We start from the raw sequence: 14,160 nt of genomic DNA on the forward strand, positions 1-14,160 counted from the left end.
AAAAGGAAGAGCTGATTGAAGAATGAATAGACATTATCATCTTCATTGTCATTAAATTGAATAATTAATAATCAAAACAAACTTCAATTTTGATAATTTTAATACTCCCTGAGAAGATCGTTGTCATAGGTTATTTACTACTGTCAACTTAATCCAGAATTATTATTGATCTTATATTATTATATATTGTTGATTTCACTTGCCCTTTGGAGATTGCACTCAGGAAGGGCTACTAGTTTAACCTTCTGTTGTTTATACTGATATTATATTATCTGCTGCATGTATTGAATTTATTTTCCTTTCTGATCCCATGAAGTTCATAGTTCTTATTGACCAATATTTATTTATATCAGATTGAATTATTGAGCTGAAATTATTAGTCCTTGGATTGATTCTATTACTTTAGTCCCATTAAATTATCAATTTTAATGACTTCATCTTCAATTATTAATCTATATGATAAATTAAATTACGAATTTTGTCTTTAATAATACATTATGTTTTGTTTGGGTGAACTTCACTAGTAACTAGTAACAACTAGTAACTCCACTTCGCTCAGTCAAATAGTATTGAGAGAACAACGGGTAGTATGCTCAAGTTGGAAGCACATAACTTGAAGGGGTCAAATTATTTCATTGTAGGGGATTGTATATTTTACAAGAGAGTGTGTTTGTGAGGGATATAGTCTTATAGTGAGAAAGTGACTAAGAGAGGATTCAATTGAATCGCTGCTTTAGTTTTTTTGCACAGCCGGCCCTCTCTCACATTCAACCTCTCGCATTCTCCAGTACAATGCTACATCAATACTATATTATGCAATCCTACTCAGTGGAATGGTGTAAATCACAATATTACAAGCAAGAGTTGATAGTAATGGATATAATTGATACAAAAAAATCACAAATGTAGGCATGGGAAAGTCAAATTCAATATAGGTAGAAGATAATATCTCTGAAAGGAAAGAGAGAGGTATGTAAAATATTACTAATCACAATGAATATAAAATGCTAAGCTGATTTACATCAAATGACAGTATTATATAAACGACAAATTTCCTTGTATGAAAAATGTAATGATGAGAATAAAGATTGAATGCCATTTGAATTTCCGATTCTCTGAGAAGGATATAAAATAGTATCATTCTCATTAGCACACAACCGGGTAAGAGAGAGAGAGAGTTTGTGTGTGTGAGAGAGAGTGGTGCAGGAGTGATAGAGAGAGAGAGAGAGAGAGTGTGAGGAAGCGATAGAACTAATGCAGGAGTATTGTCTTATGAATGGTCACACACACTTCTCCAGTCACACTAAGGTATGAATAGAATATTTCCAAGAAAGTACAGTCTGGGCCAAAATTCAAACCAGTTTACTCCCTCGTCATTCTTCCAGCAAAACTGACATAAACGACAAGAGCTGATAGTGACAACCAGAGACTGTTTCCCAGGTAGAGGAATTAGTCACAGACTCGCCCTGCCAAAACAAGAAACTTCTTTTTCAGCACAGAACGACAAATGCAGCCACCGCCAAAACAAGACTGATTTTCAGTGCTGGGATGGATGTGTCTGGTTTTGACAATGGTGTATACTGTCACAAAGTAAAATTGTGACGAGAAAATAGTTAATTATATTACTGAAAGATGCTCGGCTATCAGCAAAGCTAGCCGACCGCGGAGATAAGGAAGGTACCGATGGCGCACCATCTTCCGCGCATCGAGACGATTTCCACTGCCTCTGGCGGCGGCACAACTCCATCCCCTCCACTTTGGGGGAGTATTTAAACACTGGACGAGCCCCAGACCACAGCATTCCGCTCACAACCTTCCTGCTCCTTGTACAGCGGCCTGTTGGCTGCCGTACGTCCCCGACCTCCTGTCCTGGTACAGCGGCCCCTTGGCTGCCGTAAGTCCCTAACTTTCCATCTCCCCAGGGCACAGCGGACCGTTGTCTGCCGTCCCTGTCCTCCCATCTCCCTAGGGCACAGCGGACTGTTGTCTGCCGTCCCTGTTCTCCCATCTCCCTAGGGCACAGCGGACCGTTGTCTGCCGTCCCTGTCCTCCCATTTCCCCAGGGCACAGCGGACCGTTGTCTGCCGTCCCTGTCCTCCCATCTCCCTAGGGCACAGCGGACTGTTGTCTGCCGTCCCTGTTCTCCCATCTCCCTAGGGCACAGCGGACCGTTGTCTGCCGTCCCTGTCCTCCCATCTCCCTAGGGCACAGCGGACCGTTGTCTGCCGTCCCTATTCTTCCTTTTCCCTAGGGCACAGCGGACCGTTGTCTGCCGTCCCTGTCCTCCCATCTCCCTAGGGCACAGCGGACCGTTGTCTGCCGTCCTTATTCTTCCTCCTCCCCAGGGCACAGCGGACCGTTGTCTGCCGTCCCTATTCTTTCCATCCCCTCAGGGCACAGCGGACCGTTGTCTGCCGTCCCTATTCTTCCTTCTCCCCAGGGCACAGCGGACCGTTGTCTGCCATCCCTATTCTTCCTTCTCCCAGGGCACAGCGGACCGTTGTCTGCCATCCCTATTCTTTCCATCCCCTCAGGGCACAGCGGACCGTTGTCTGCCGTCCCTATTCTTCCTTCTCCCCAGGGCACAGCGGACTGTTGTCTGCCGTCCCCATCCTGTCTGTCCTTCCTTTTCCCACTCCACTGGAGCGGAACCGAGGCCGTAAGGCCGATACAAAATTACATCAAAGTGGTGTCATCAGAGAAGAGAGCGACCTTCACACCGTCAGAAGCACCAGGAGGTGCTGTTCACGCCAGCTGAGGCACAAAGAAGAAGGAAGAGGAACTTCGACTTGCCTCCTTACCCCGCCCACATTACGACTGAGCGAAGTCATCGAGGAGCAACACCTGGGTATCAATCACCCACCTCTGAAGCTACTCAGGGTGTACGTGATAGATTGGCGCCCGCACTTGGGGCACGAGGCAACGAAGTGAGAATCATCATGAGTGAACAAGGCGAGGCTGTTTTAGATGCTCAGCACCAGGAGCTGATAGAGAATCAGTCGGTCGAAGACATAAACCAAGGTGATAGCCGACCCCAGAGTTTCCTGGATCTATAGATTGAAAAAGGATGAAGCTTTTAATCTTCTACAAGATTGGGGCATAGTGTCATCTGGAACACTTGCCGAGTTGAGAAGGTTGTTAGTAGAACAACATAAGAAGATGGCTGTACGTTATCCCAGCCCAAGACCCGGAATAGTGAGCGGAAGCAGTGAGGAATCTGGACACTCAGCAACAGGTACTCATGCTGAAGTTGGAACCAACATTCACACAAACCCCTCATGGACCCAGGGGCGGTATGTGACAAAGTAAGAAGCTGGAGACTGTCTTTTGATGGCCAATCAGATGCTCCCAGCTTTCTAGAAAGGCTAGACGAGCTACAACAAGCCTATGGGCTTACTGGCAACCAACTACTAGTTGCCCTTCCTGAATTACTAGTTGGTAAAGCTACTCTATGGATGCGTAATCATCGTGACCAGTGGAAATCATGGGACAATTTTGTGACAGATTTCAGATCACGCTACTACCCACTTACCTATGAGGAGGACCTCGAGAATCTAATTCAGGCAAGGAAGCAAAGGGAAGGTGAATCGTTTGACGAATTTCTCGAAGATGTACTGACACTCATGAGGCATCGAGGAGGTTTTACAGACGAGAATAAATTACAGAGAGTGTATAAGAATCTCCTCCCACGGTGCAAATTGTATATTCGGCAATCAGATGTTCATAGTATGAACGAATTGGAAAAATTCGCGAGGGAGTATGAACAAATAAAAGCAGAGGAGAAACAGAATAGACAGAATTCGAGAGTTCACATGATTGAGGACACAAAAAAGATTACAAGGCTCAAGGTTGAGACAGTTATAACCCCTACTAGTAACAGACCATCTCTTAGTGAGTCTGAACCCATGTGTGGGCAATACAAGAGACCGGGGCACTGGAGATCAAACTGTCCCGAAATCCTGCCATGTAAAAGGTGTGAAAAGAGAGCACTGGAATGTGCCTGTGATGAGCAAAAGGAGAATAAGATTCCAAACAAGACAGCAGTGATCCGAACGGCACAAAGGATTCCTGTGATTGAAGAGTCATCAAGGGACAACAGACTATTTATCACCGTGACAATCGGCGGTAAAAAGTGTCGGGCATTGCTAGATACTGGCGCTGAAGCTAATTATATGAGTAACGAGGTCTATGAAGTCCTCCGGAAAATAGGGATGATACGGAAAGAACCAGCATGTCACCAAGCAATATTAGCTGATGGACGGTCTACCCCATTAAATGGGAAGCTGACAACTAATGTAACTATAGGACAAATCACAGTTCCACTAGTGGCGTCTATAATGGAAGGACTTGGACAAGAGTTGCTATTAGGCATGGAATTTATGCGTGAAAACAGAGTGAATATTCACACATTCACGAGAGAGGTAGAGTGGGATCCTCCCCAACTGAATCCTACAAGTCCACTAATAATGTCGCAATCTCTCTTATTGGGGACTAAGACAACAGCAGTCCCAACAATATCAGCTGTACAATCCGAATCTCAGGACAACAAGAATCGCGACAGAAGGATGTTCAAGCAGGATGGTTTGAACAGAGTCGAACCCAATGCCTTGATTGATAGCAAAGCAGAGTTGTCATATGTTCCAAGGCGAGCATCCTGGGGCAACATAGTGATGGATCACAGGAATGAGATGACTGACTCTGAACGCCAGGCCACGATTCATGCCCCAGCCACCAACACTAGTGGTGAATCCGAGATGGATGTAAACAAGACAACACCACCCCCCACTGCCATGGATGTGGAGGAGTCCGTGCCACCCTCAATGGATATGGACGTAGGAGAGCCAATGCAGTGTGCGACTATCAATGAAGTAGTCCCACCGTCCCAGGAACCCACACCAGGTCACTCAAGGAGGAAGGATCCAGTGTTCTGCAAACGAGTCTCAACACCTGGTAAGCGCAAACGGGCTGGCAAGCCACGTATAAAAATCCAATTACCAGATGGACGGCGTAAATATGTGCCCATAGATCAGGCATAGATGATGCCTATAGGCAGTGGCATACACCTCTAAAGGTGATGCCTGAGCGGCATACACCTCTTAAGGTGATGCCTGAGAGGTGTACACCTCTTAAGGTGATGCCTAGATGGCTCACACCTTTTAAGGTGGTGCCATAGAGGGCTCCGAACACCCCCCCCCCCCCAAGCAGGAGTGGGGTGTCACAAAGTAAAATTGTGATGAGAAAATAGTTAATAATATTACTGAAAGACGCTCGGCTATCAGCAAAGCTAGCCGACCGCGGAGATAAGGAAGGTACCGATGGCGCACCATCTTCCGCGCATCGAGACGATTTCCACCGCCTCTGGCGGCGGCACAACTCCATCCCCTCCACTTTGGGGAGTATTTAAACGCCGGACGAGCCCCAGACCACAGCATTCCGCTCACAACCTTCCTGCTCCTTGTACAGCGGCCCGTTGGCTGCCGTACGTCCCCGACCTCCTGTCCTGGTACAGCAGCCCCTTGGCTGCCGTAAGTCCCTAACCTTCCATCTCCCTAGGGCACAGCGGACCGTTGTCTGCCGTCCCTGTCCTCCCATCTCCCTAGGGCACAGCGGACCGTTGTCTGCCGTCCCTGTCCTCCCATCTCCCTAGGGCACAGCGGACCATTGTCTGCCGTCCCTGTCCTCCCATTTCCCCAGGGCACAGCAGACCGTTGTCTGCCGTCCCTGACCTCCCATCTCCCTAGGGCACAGCGGACCGTTGTCTGCCATCCCTGTCCTCCCATCTCCCTAGGGCACAGCGGACCGTTGTCTGCCGTCCCTGACCTTCCATTCCCCCAGGGCACAGCGGACCGTTGTCTGCCATCCCTGTCCTTCCATCTCCCTAGGGCACAGCGGACCGTTGTCTGCCATCCCTGTCCTTCCATCTCCCTAGGGCACAGCAGACCGTTGTCTGCCGTCCCTATTCTTTCCATCCCCTCAGGGCACAGTGGACCATTGTCTGCCGTCCCTATTCTTCCTTCTCCCCAGGGCACAGCGGACCGTTGTCTGCTGTCCCTATTCTTCCTTCTCCCAGGGCACAGCGGACCATTGTCTGCTGACCCTATTCTTTCCATCCCCTCAGGGCACAGCGGACCGTTGTCTGCCGTCCCTATTCTTTCCATCCCCTCAGGGCACAGCGGACGGTTGTCTGCCGTACGTCCCCGACCTCCTGTCCTGGTACAGCAGCCCCTTGGCTGCCGTAAGTCCCTAACCTTCCATCTCCCTAGGGCACAGCGGACCGTTGTCTGCCGTCCCTGTCCTCCCATCTCCCTAGGGCACAGCGGACCGTTGTCTGCCGTCCCTGTCCTCCCATCTCCCTAAGGCACAGCGGACCATTGTCTGCCGTCCCTGTCCTCCCATTTCCCCAGGGCACAGCGGACCGTTGTCTGCCGTCCCTATTCTTTCCATCCCCTCAGGGCACAGTGGACCGTTGTCTGCCGTCCCTATTCTTCCTTCTCCCCAGGGCACAGCGGACCGTTGTCTGCCGTCCCTATTCTTCTTCTCCCAGGGCACAGCAGACCATTGTCTGCTGTCCCTATTCTTTCCATCCCCTCAGGGCACAGCGGACCGTTGTCTGCCGTCCCTATTCTTCCTTCTCCCCAGGGCACAGCGGACCGTTGTCTGCCGTCCCCATCCTGTCTGTCCTTCCTTTTCCTACTCCACTGGAGCGGAACCGAGGCCATAAGGCCGATACAAAATTACATCAAAGTGGTGTCATCAGAGAAGAGAGCGACCTTCACGCCGTCAGAAGCACCAGGAGGTGCTGTTCACGCCAGCTGAGGCACAAAGGAGAAGGAAGAGGAACTTCGACTTGCCTCCTTACCCCGCCCAAATTACAACTGAGCGAAGTCATCCAGGAGCAACACCTGGGTATCAATCACCCACCTCTGAAGCTACTCAGGGTGTACGTGATAATACTGACATTGTCCCTTCTGGAGCAATTCCTACCTGATGGTAGCCACTCTGTAGATCCAAAGTAGAGAAATAGTGACTCTTCCCTAGGTTCTCTAGAGTTTCATTCATCAATGGCAGAGGGTAAGCATCAATGTGAGTTACTCCATTCAGTGCTCTGAAGTCTGTACAAAACCAGTATTTCAGCGTCCCATCCATTGTCTTCTTCTGTACTTATACCACCGGTGCACTCCAAGGGCTTGTAGAAGGAACGATAACACCTTTATCCAACATCTCTGCTAGGTGTTCTTCTACCACTGGTCTGAGGTGGAAGGGCACATGGTAGGGTCTCTTGGTGATAGGTGATGTCAGTGGGATTCTGTGTTCAACTGGTAGGTTGCAGCCATCTCAGCCAGGTTTTTCAAACACAGACAGATGCTGTGAAAGCATTTTTCCTAAAAGTTGAGCTTCCTCACGAGGGAGGTGTTTTAACTTGTCAAGTACTTGGTCCTCAAGCTCTTCTTGTGGTTCCTTTCTCTCAAGAGTGGCAATTCGTTTGTATTGATGAGTCTGTCTGGTCCTTGGTTTCACAGGATTGGTCTGTGTGATTGGTTCGGTTGAGCCCACCCACTGGTCACAGTTGATTATCTGAGGTGTGGTAGTTGCATTGATCATGCTCATCACAGTCTGTCTTTTCTGAGGGTTACTAATGCTTCTTCCAAGTTGCAAACCAGACAGATATGCTCTGGGTTCAATCAGAACATCATTGCTCATGATTCTTCCTTGTAGAGTTTCACTCACAGTTCTCACTTCCACTTCTTTGTTTGGGTGTTGGTCTGGCCAGAGAATTCGAACTGTAGCGCCAAAATCCCAGACTGCAGTTCTGCCAATAGTAGGCTTGTGTTTGCGCCAGCGCAGACCGTCCAGCTGTTTTGACCTTGTCGATGTCTTTTCCCCAGTCCATCTTGTTTCGTCAGCACGTCTTGTTGTGCAAGACCGAGTTTGTATTTTGTCATGTAATTTCGATCGGAAATTTCTTGTAAATAATTGTTTGAGTGTAGTGTGTGTGAATTATGAATATAACAGCTTAAATAGTGTTGAATTGAATTAATTTGAATCGGATTTGAATTTATAAAGACTCCAGTTTGAGCTTTGTTTGAACCACAGTGTATGACCTGCAAGTTGAACACAGAATCAACGCAAAAAGACAGCCCGGAAGCCAGAACCTGTCTTATTCCCAGATTTCATCCCACCCTGAACCTGATCAAAACACCTAATAAAGGCTTCGAAGGGCAAGTAGACAAGATTGGATTAAATCTGGTGAGTTTTTGCTCCTTTTTATTGTTCATTAATGCAGAGTTTAACTGTACAAATAACCTGGCTCAAATTGAAGATTAAATTTTGCCCCTTGTTTGTATTTGATCATTTAAATAGTAAATTACAGTCCTCTGGTAGCTCTAGCCTGAGCTTTGTTCAGAACAGGTGTGTTAACTGTAGCATGTTGATTTTTGCTTCACATTTTTTTTCGAATTTTCTGTTCTCTGTTTGTTTCTTTGGTTCCTTCCTTAACAGCATGGAAGTGTCTCTGGTTACTACTTCTTGAATTTTGTTTCTCTGGATATTCTGTGTCAGGATTGTCATCAATTATTTCTTCTTGTGACTCCTTTGTTGTTGCTTGATCAATGTCCTTTGTGCTGGTATCCTCCCTGTTACATTGACCTTGAACTCTTGGGATCTCTATTTTTATTAGAAGAAACTCCACCTGGACTCCAACATCATAGTAAGCTGACATTTGGATTCCACTTTCTTTTGTGGTCCTAGGTGAAGTACTTTGTGGGACAAGTTCCTCTCCCATGGCAGTCACGATTTCTTCTGAAATACATTGGTTGGGTCATTTTCATATGATTGCCATCTGCCTGCCTCTGAAGATTACCACCCCCGTTTCTGCATCTATCACAGCCTGAAGTTGCCTCAGTAGATCCATGCCTATCAATCCATCACCAGCCACTTCTATGTTGGCAACAACAAATTCATGCCTCAGATACAATCCTGATACCTGGCACAGCAGCTTCTGCACTCCAAGGATCCTCAGGGCCTCACCGATAACTCCCCTAACCTGCACACCTCCTGCTGCTAGGTTTGTTCCTGATACTGCTTGCTTCAGTACGCAAATTTCGGTGCCACTGTTGACTAGTAACTTCTTTTTCACTCCCATGAGGTTAACATAGATATACAGTTCTGTCTGGACTGCATCAACACTAGGCACAATCTTAATTTGATTTTCTAGTTCTATTGGCTGGTCCTGGAGGCGCCATCCAGCCCATTCTCGTTTGAGAACAGTGGTTTCCGATGAACTTTGGTTGTCAAGTTGTGATTTCCTTGTTGACAGGTGACCCTCCAGGGAGCTGTTTTCCGATCAGGACAGCTGAATGTTTGATGATCTGGGTCACCACAAATGATGCAGAATGTTGGTCCGGATTGATCTCTCTGATGATTGTTTTGTTGTAAGCAATTGTTTCTCATCCCTTGTGTTTGTGCTCAGCTATGATTCTCCTTTCCCCAATGAGTATTATTGGCTTGTTGTAGACAACATTCTCGAATAAAATGCCCTTGTTTTCCACAGTAGAAACATCCTTGCTGCTTATTTCTTCTGGTGGTTATAGCCTGAGCAGTGAATGTCCAAGGCAAATGGTTCTCTTGTGAAGTTGGTTTTGGACAATTGGTAGGTTGTACAGTGAATACATCGGTTGGTTGTCTCACAGTTGCATGTTCCACCCTTTCAGCTATTCGAATTGCTGATTCTAAATCCACTGGCAGATGTATTTGAAGTGTAGTTGCAGCTGGGCCCTGCAAGCATGACAATGATCAGCAAATGCACAAGATCCTTCTCCAAGATGTTGTTTCAAATTTCCCAACTCTAGCAGAGAAACTTGTGGATTAAACACCTTACCAAATTGCTGTAGTAGCACTCGCTCTACATCAGCAAATGTTGTGTTGGCTGCTCCAGATGCGATTCTAAGCAGGCAGCTGCTAAACCAGTTACTTTTGTACAACAAAGCAGCTGTTGTTGGTCTTCATCGTCCCATCCACCAATTTGAGCTGCTACCTTGAAACCTTGCAGGAATTGCTCATCAGATTGACTTCCAGCTGCACCTGAGAAGGGCTTTACAGTGGATGCAAAACCTAGATCCTTCCTTATACCGGGAACTGGTGCAGCAGGAGTGACTGCTACTGATGGTGTTGTAGGAGTTGGTTGATGATAGGGAGCTGAGCGTCCCAGTTCAGGAAGAAAGGTATGATTCCCTCCCAATCGAGGTGACTGGATTGGTGAAGCAGCCTGAATGGTTTCTAATTCAGCAGAGACTGCATCCCTCTCCTTTTCTGCTGCTTTAACTCGATTGAGTAGTTGTTGGATCCTGGCCTCCATCATCCTTTGTGTCTGATCTCGAATTGCTTCCAGGGACTTCTATGTTCTTGGAGCACCTGCCTTATCATGCCTAGGCCTTTGCTGGTCCCTCTCAGAGGCAAATAAGAACAAATTTATTACCGAAAATATAGACAATACGAATATAATGTTACTCCTCTCACAACAATACAAAAGAGAAGGTGATTATAATTTTAAACAGAACAACCTTGAGGAGGATGGATGGAAAGACTATTAAGCATCAGTTACAAAAATATTCAAATCTAAAAAAATAGTAAATAATTATAAATGAATTTAATTTATTCATGGTTATCTTAACAATGTGCTACCATTGAAGACCTTGACTAATAATCAGTTACTTAATTTCTGTACGTGTGTCTCAGGGCTTTGAGTAAGCAGAAGGCCTCCTCCAAAAGGGACTTTGAAACTTGAAAAAAATATGAAATACTTTAATTCTATTTAAAAAAAAGTAATTACAATGATTGAACTCTACTGGTCAAAATGGAACAATGGGTGGCTCAAGCTCAATAATGAATAAGGGACTCACCAGCCACAATGTACACTCTCCCAGTTGTCCACTCCCTCCTCCTGTGGTCACTGCTTCTGGGTCCTCTTCAGGTGATGGTTGAAATCAGAATGATTGGCTAGGGTTTGCGAATCAATCAAGAAGCCTCGTATTTGTTGTCTTTGCTGAACATCAGCCATCCCCCCAACCCCCCCCCCCCCCACTCATCAGATTACTAGATTCACAGAAAATATCACAGATTAGCTCACTTATTAGGTTTTGCTTTTTTAGCACGAAAAATTACCATGTGCTTCTTAAATCATCAATCATATGCATTTAGATTATGCAGCTCAGTTATCAACTTGCTGTTGCTTGTCGAATAAAATCTCATATACCTTCTTCCCAAATTAATATAAATAATCAATTAATAAATCTCAAACATATTAATATATATTCCTCAGGGCTAAAGGTTCGGCCTCTGGTGGAAATTAGATAAATCAATTTATCCAGTGAACATGAGCTTCATTTACCTCTTTTTGATTTACTAATAAAAGAATGATTGAGTGAGCATATAAATTACAATATCAAAACTTAAATATTCCATCTGTGCATACTTAGACAACATGTAAATCTGATATATAGTTCTAAATTAATAAAATCTCTTTTGTACATTTCAAGACTTGCGCAAGTTAGATATTAATTTCAATATCTGAACAACCTTTTGACAAGCTAGCTTTATAGATCTTGTTCCACCTGACGCACTGAGGGCGCCCTAGATATATATATCTCTTGTTTCAGATATATATATATATATATATAATATATATATATATATATCTATAACTTGAGTATAACTTTATATACTCTATAACTTTAGTATATATATATATATATATATATATATATATATATATATATTTCTTGTTAACTATAACTCACGTGCCAAAATTCACAAGATGATGATGGCGATCCAAATTCTTCCATTGTCTTGGGTTTTCTGGTGGCTGAAGTCGTCCTCTCCAAGGGAATAAATAAATATCTGTATGACTCATGCCTTAATACAGCCTCACTAAGTCTTATGAAAATTAATTATTGAATTTAAACTTAAATCTTTCAAATGTACAATTATTAACAAAAAAGGGACTTGTGCTCTATAAAATTGGTGGCCATTCCTGGTGACATCTGGCAAGCAAGTGGGCTCTGATCTCCCCTATTCTCTATGATCATACTTCCGTATTCCAAATTTGCATATAATTTTAATATTCAACTACTACACCATTATATAATCAAATAGTCTGTGACAATCTGCTAGGCTATTACATAAATATTAAGTGTTATACTGGGTCCAGCAGTCAAACCTGACGGTTTTTGATATTGGATAAATTAAAAAGCTGTTGAGATATATTTTTATTTTTTTTTTTTTATTGTAAAGAGGAGAATTGGAAATTACATTTAGTATTAAAAAAAATTGAAAAATAGCTTACGGCGCAAAAAATTACGTCATTTGAATGTTGACCACCATTTTCTGTACACTGTACGAGTCTCTTGGAAAAGTTTGTCATGACTCTCTCCAACGTTTGCCGCGGGATCTCACGAAGTTCTCGCCGAATATTCTCCTTCAGTTGATCCAAATTTCTTGGCTTGTCAACATACACTCTTCCCTTGAGATACCCCCACAGATAAAAGTCACAAGGGGACAAGTCGGGAGAACTTGCTGGCCATTCAATGTCACCCCTGAGCGAGATCAGCTTGCCTGGGAAAAATCCTCTGAGTTGAGCCATGGAGGCCCGCGAGGTATGGGCAGTAGCTCCGTCCTGCTGAAACCATACCCTCCTGAGAGGTATGCGGTGGCGACGTAACTCAGGAATGAGAAAGTCACGGATCATGGCAACATAACGCTCTGAGTTCACTGTCACTGTATGGCCACCCTCTTCAAAAAAATAAGGCCCTATAACTGTTGACCTACACACTGCAGCCCAGACAGTTACTTTTTCACAGTGAAGAAGCCGCTGATGAAGTTCCCGTGGGTATTTGGGGCCCAATAACGGAAATTTTGTTTATTAACACATCCATTAAGGTGGAAATGAGCTTCGTCTGAAGTCAAAACAATGATTCCAGGGTCTTCCTCAATCTTTCTTAACATGGTTTCAGCAAAATTCAACCTTCTACCAAAATCTCCTGCTTGTAACTCTTGAACAATAGCAATCTTGTAAGGGTGGAAGCTCAAGTCGTCATGAAGAATACGTCTCACAGACCGGTTGGAGATCCGAAGAGCTTGGGCATGACGAATGGCAGAGCGACGAGGGCTCCGTTCAAAAGCATGTCGAACAGCCTCAACGTTAGCAGGAGTTCTTACCGTTCGAGGTGATCCTCCTCTCCTTTTTGTGGTTCCAAATGCAGTGTTCTGAAAGTTCCGAACCCACAGAAGAATTGTGTTTCGTGACGGGATCGCACCACAAGGGGGAATGTTAAACCGTATACAGAAACTCCTTTGCGTTAGAATCACAGAATCATTATTTCTAAAAAATGTCTCGACTACAAACGCACGATGTTCAGCGGTCCAACGCTCCATTGTTACTGAACTAATGAACTTCCACTCAAGGTGAACAAGATGGCGCCCATCCCCACCCGCCCAGTCACCCCCACCACCACCTATCCCCACTTAAAAACTGTCAGGTTTGACTGCCGGACCCAGTATTTTATACATCTGGTACATGAACTGAGTAGTGATAACTTACAAATTCTTATCATTTATATAAATAATGAGATTTATTTTTGAATCGACTAGCTTTTACCGCTAGTCAGTTATTGCATTTTGATTGACTCATCAAAAATTACAAATGTATCCATGCGCCTGATAGAATACACATACTTCCTTAATATTTTCATTTATTTTACATATTTTGTACATGCTCATTTGACACAATAAATATTTTTAAGTTCATTAAGTTGTTTTTCCTTTTACAATAACATGCCATGTGGTTACCAAATCCTCTGGTCGAATGCTATTTGTTTACAACTAAAATTTGCCACAGGTGTCTGTCTGAATTTCAAATTATACGGCTTGACCGATTATTTAGGTTGCCGACCAGTAAGTATTATAGAGCCTAACCTCAAAAATTTCTTATTTCATATAATTCAATAAATAGCAATAAAATTCTTTTCTATTTGGCTGTTTGAATTGTAGCCAGGATACCCGTTATTATCTAATCTCCAACTTTTTGATATTGCACCTGGTGATAACAAAGCAGCTGTTTGCTAGAGACCTATAAAATCTTTTCATTTAGCCATTTTGCCAGCTATT

The 14,160-nt window shown here is 44.4% G+C and overlaps 1 protein-coding gene across 1 annotated transcript in view; it reads left to right on the plus strand.

Annotated features, from left to right (window-relative positions):
* LOC111051514 overlaps positions 1-14,160 on the plus strand; it is a 319,540-nt gene that overhangs the window by 206,939 nt on the left and 98,441 nt on the right. The window lies entirely within an intron of this gene.

Source organism: Nilaparvata lugens, chromosome 7 (assembly GCF_014356525.2).
Source record: "Nilaparvata lugens isolate BPH chromosome 7, ASM1435652v1, whole genome shotgun sequence".
NCBI classification, from domain to species: Eukaryota; Metazoa; Arthropoda; class Insecta; order Hemiptera; family Delphacidae; genus Nilaparvata; species Nilaparvata lugens.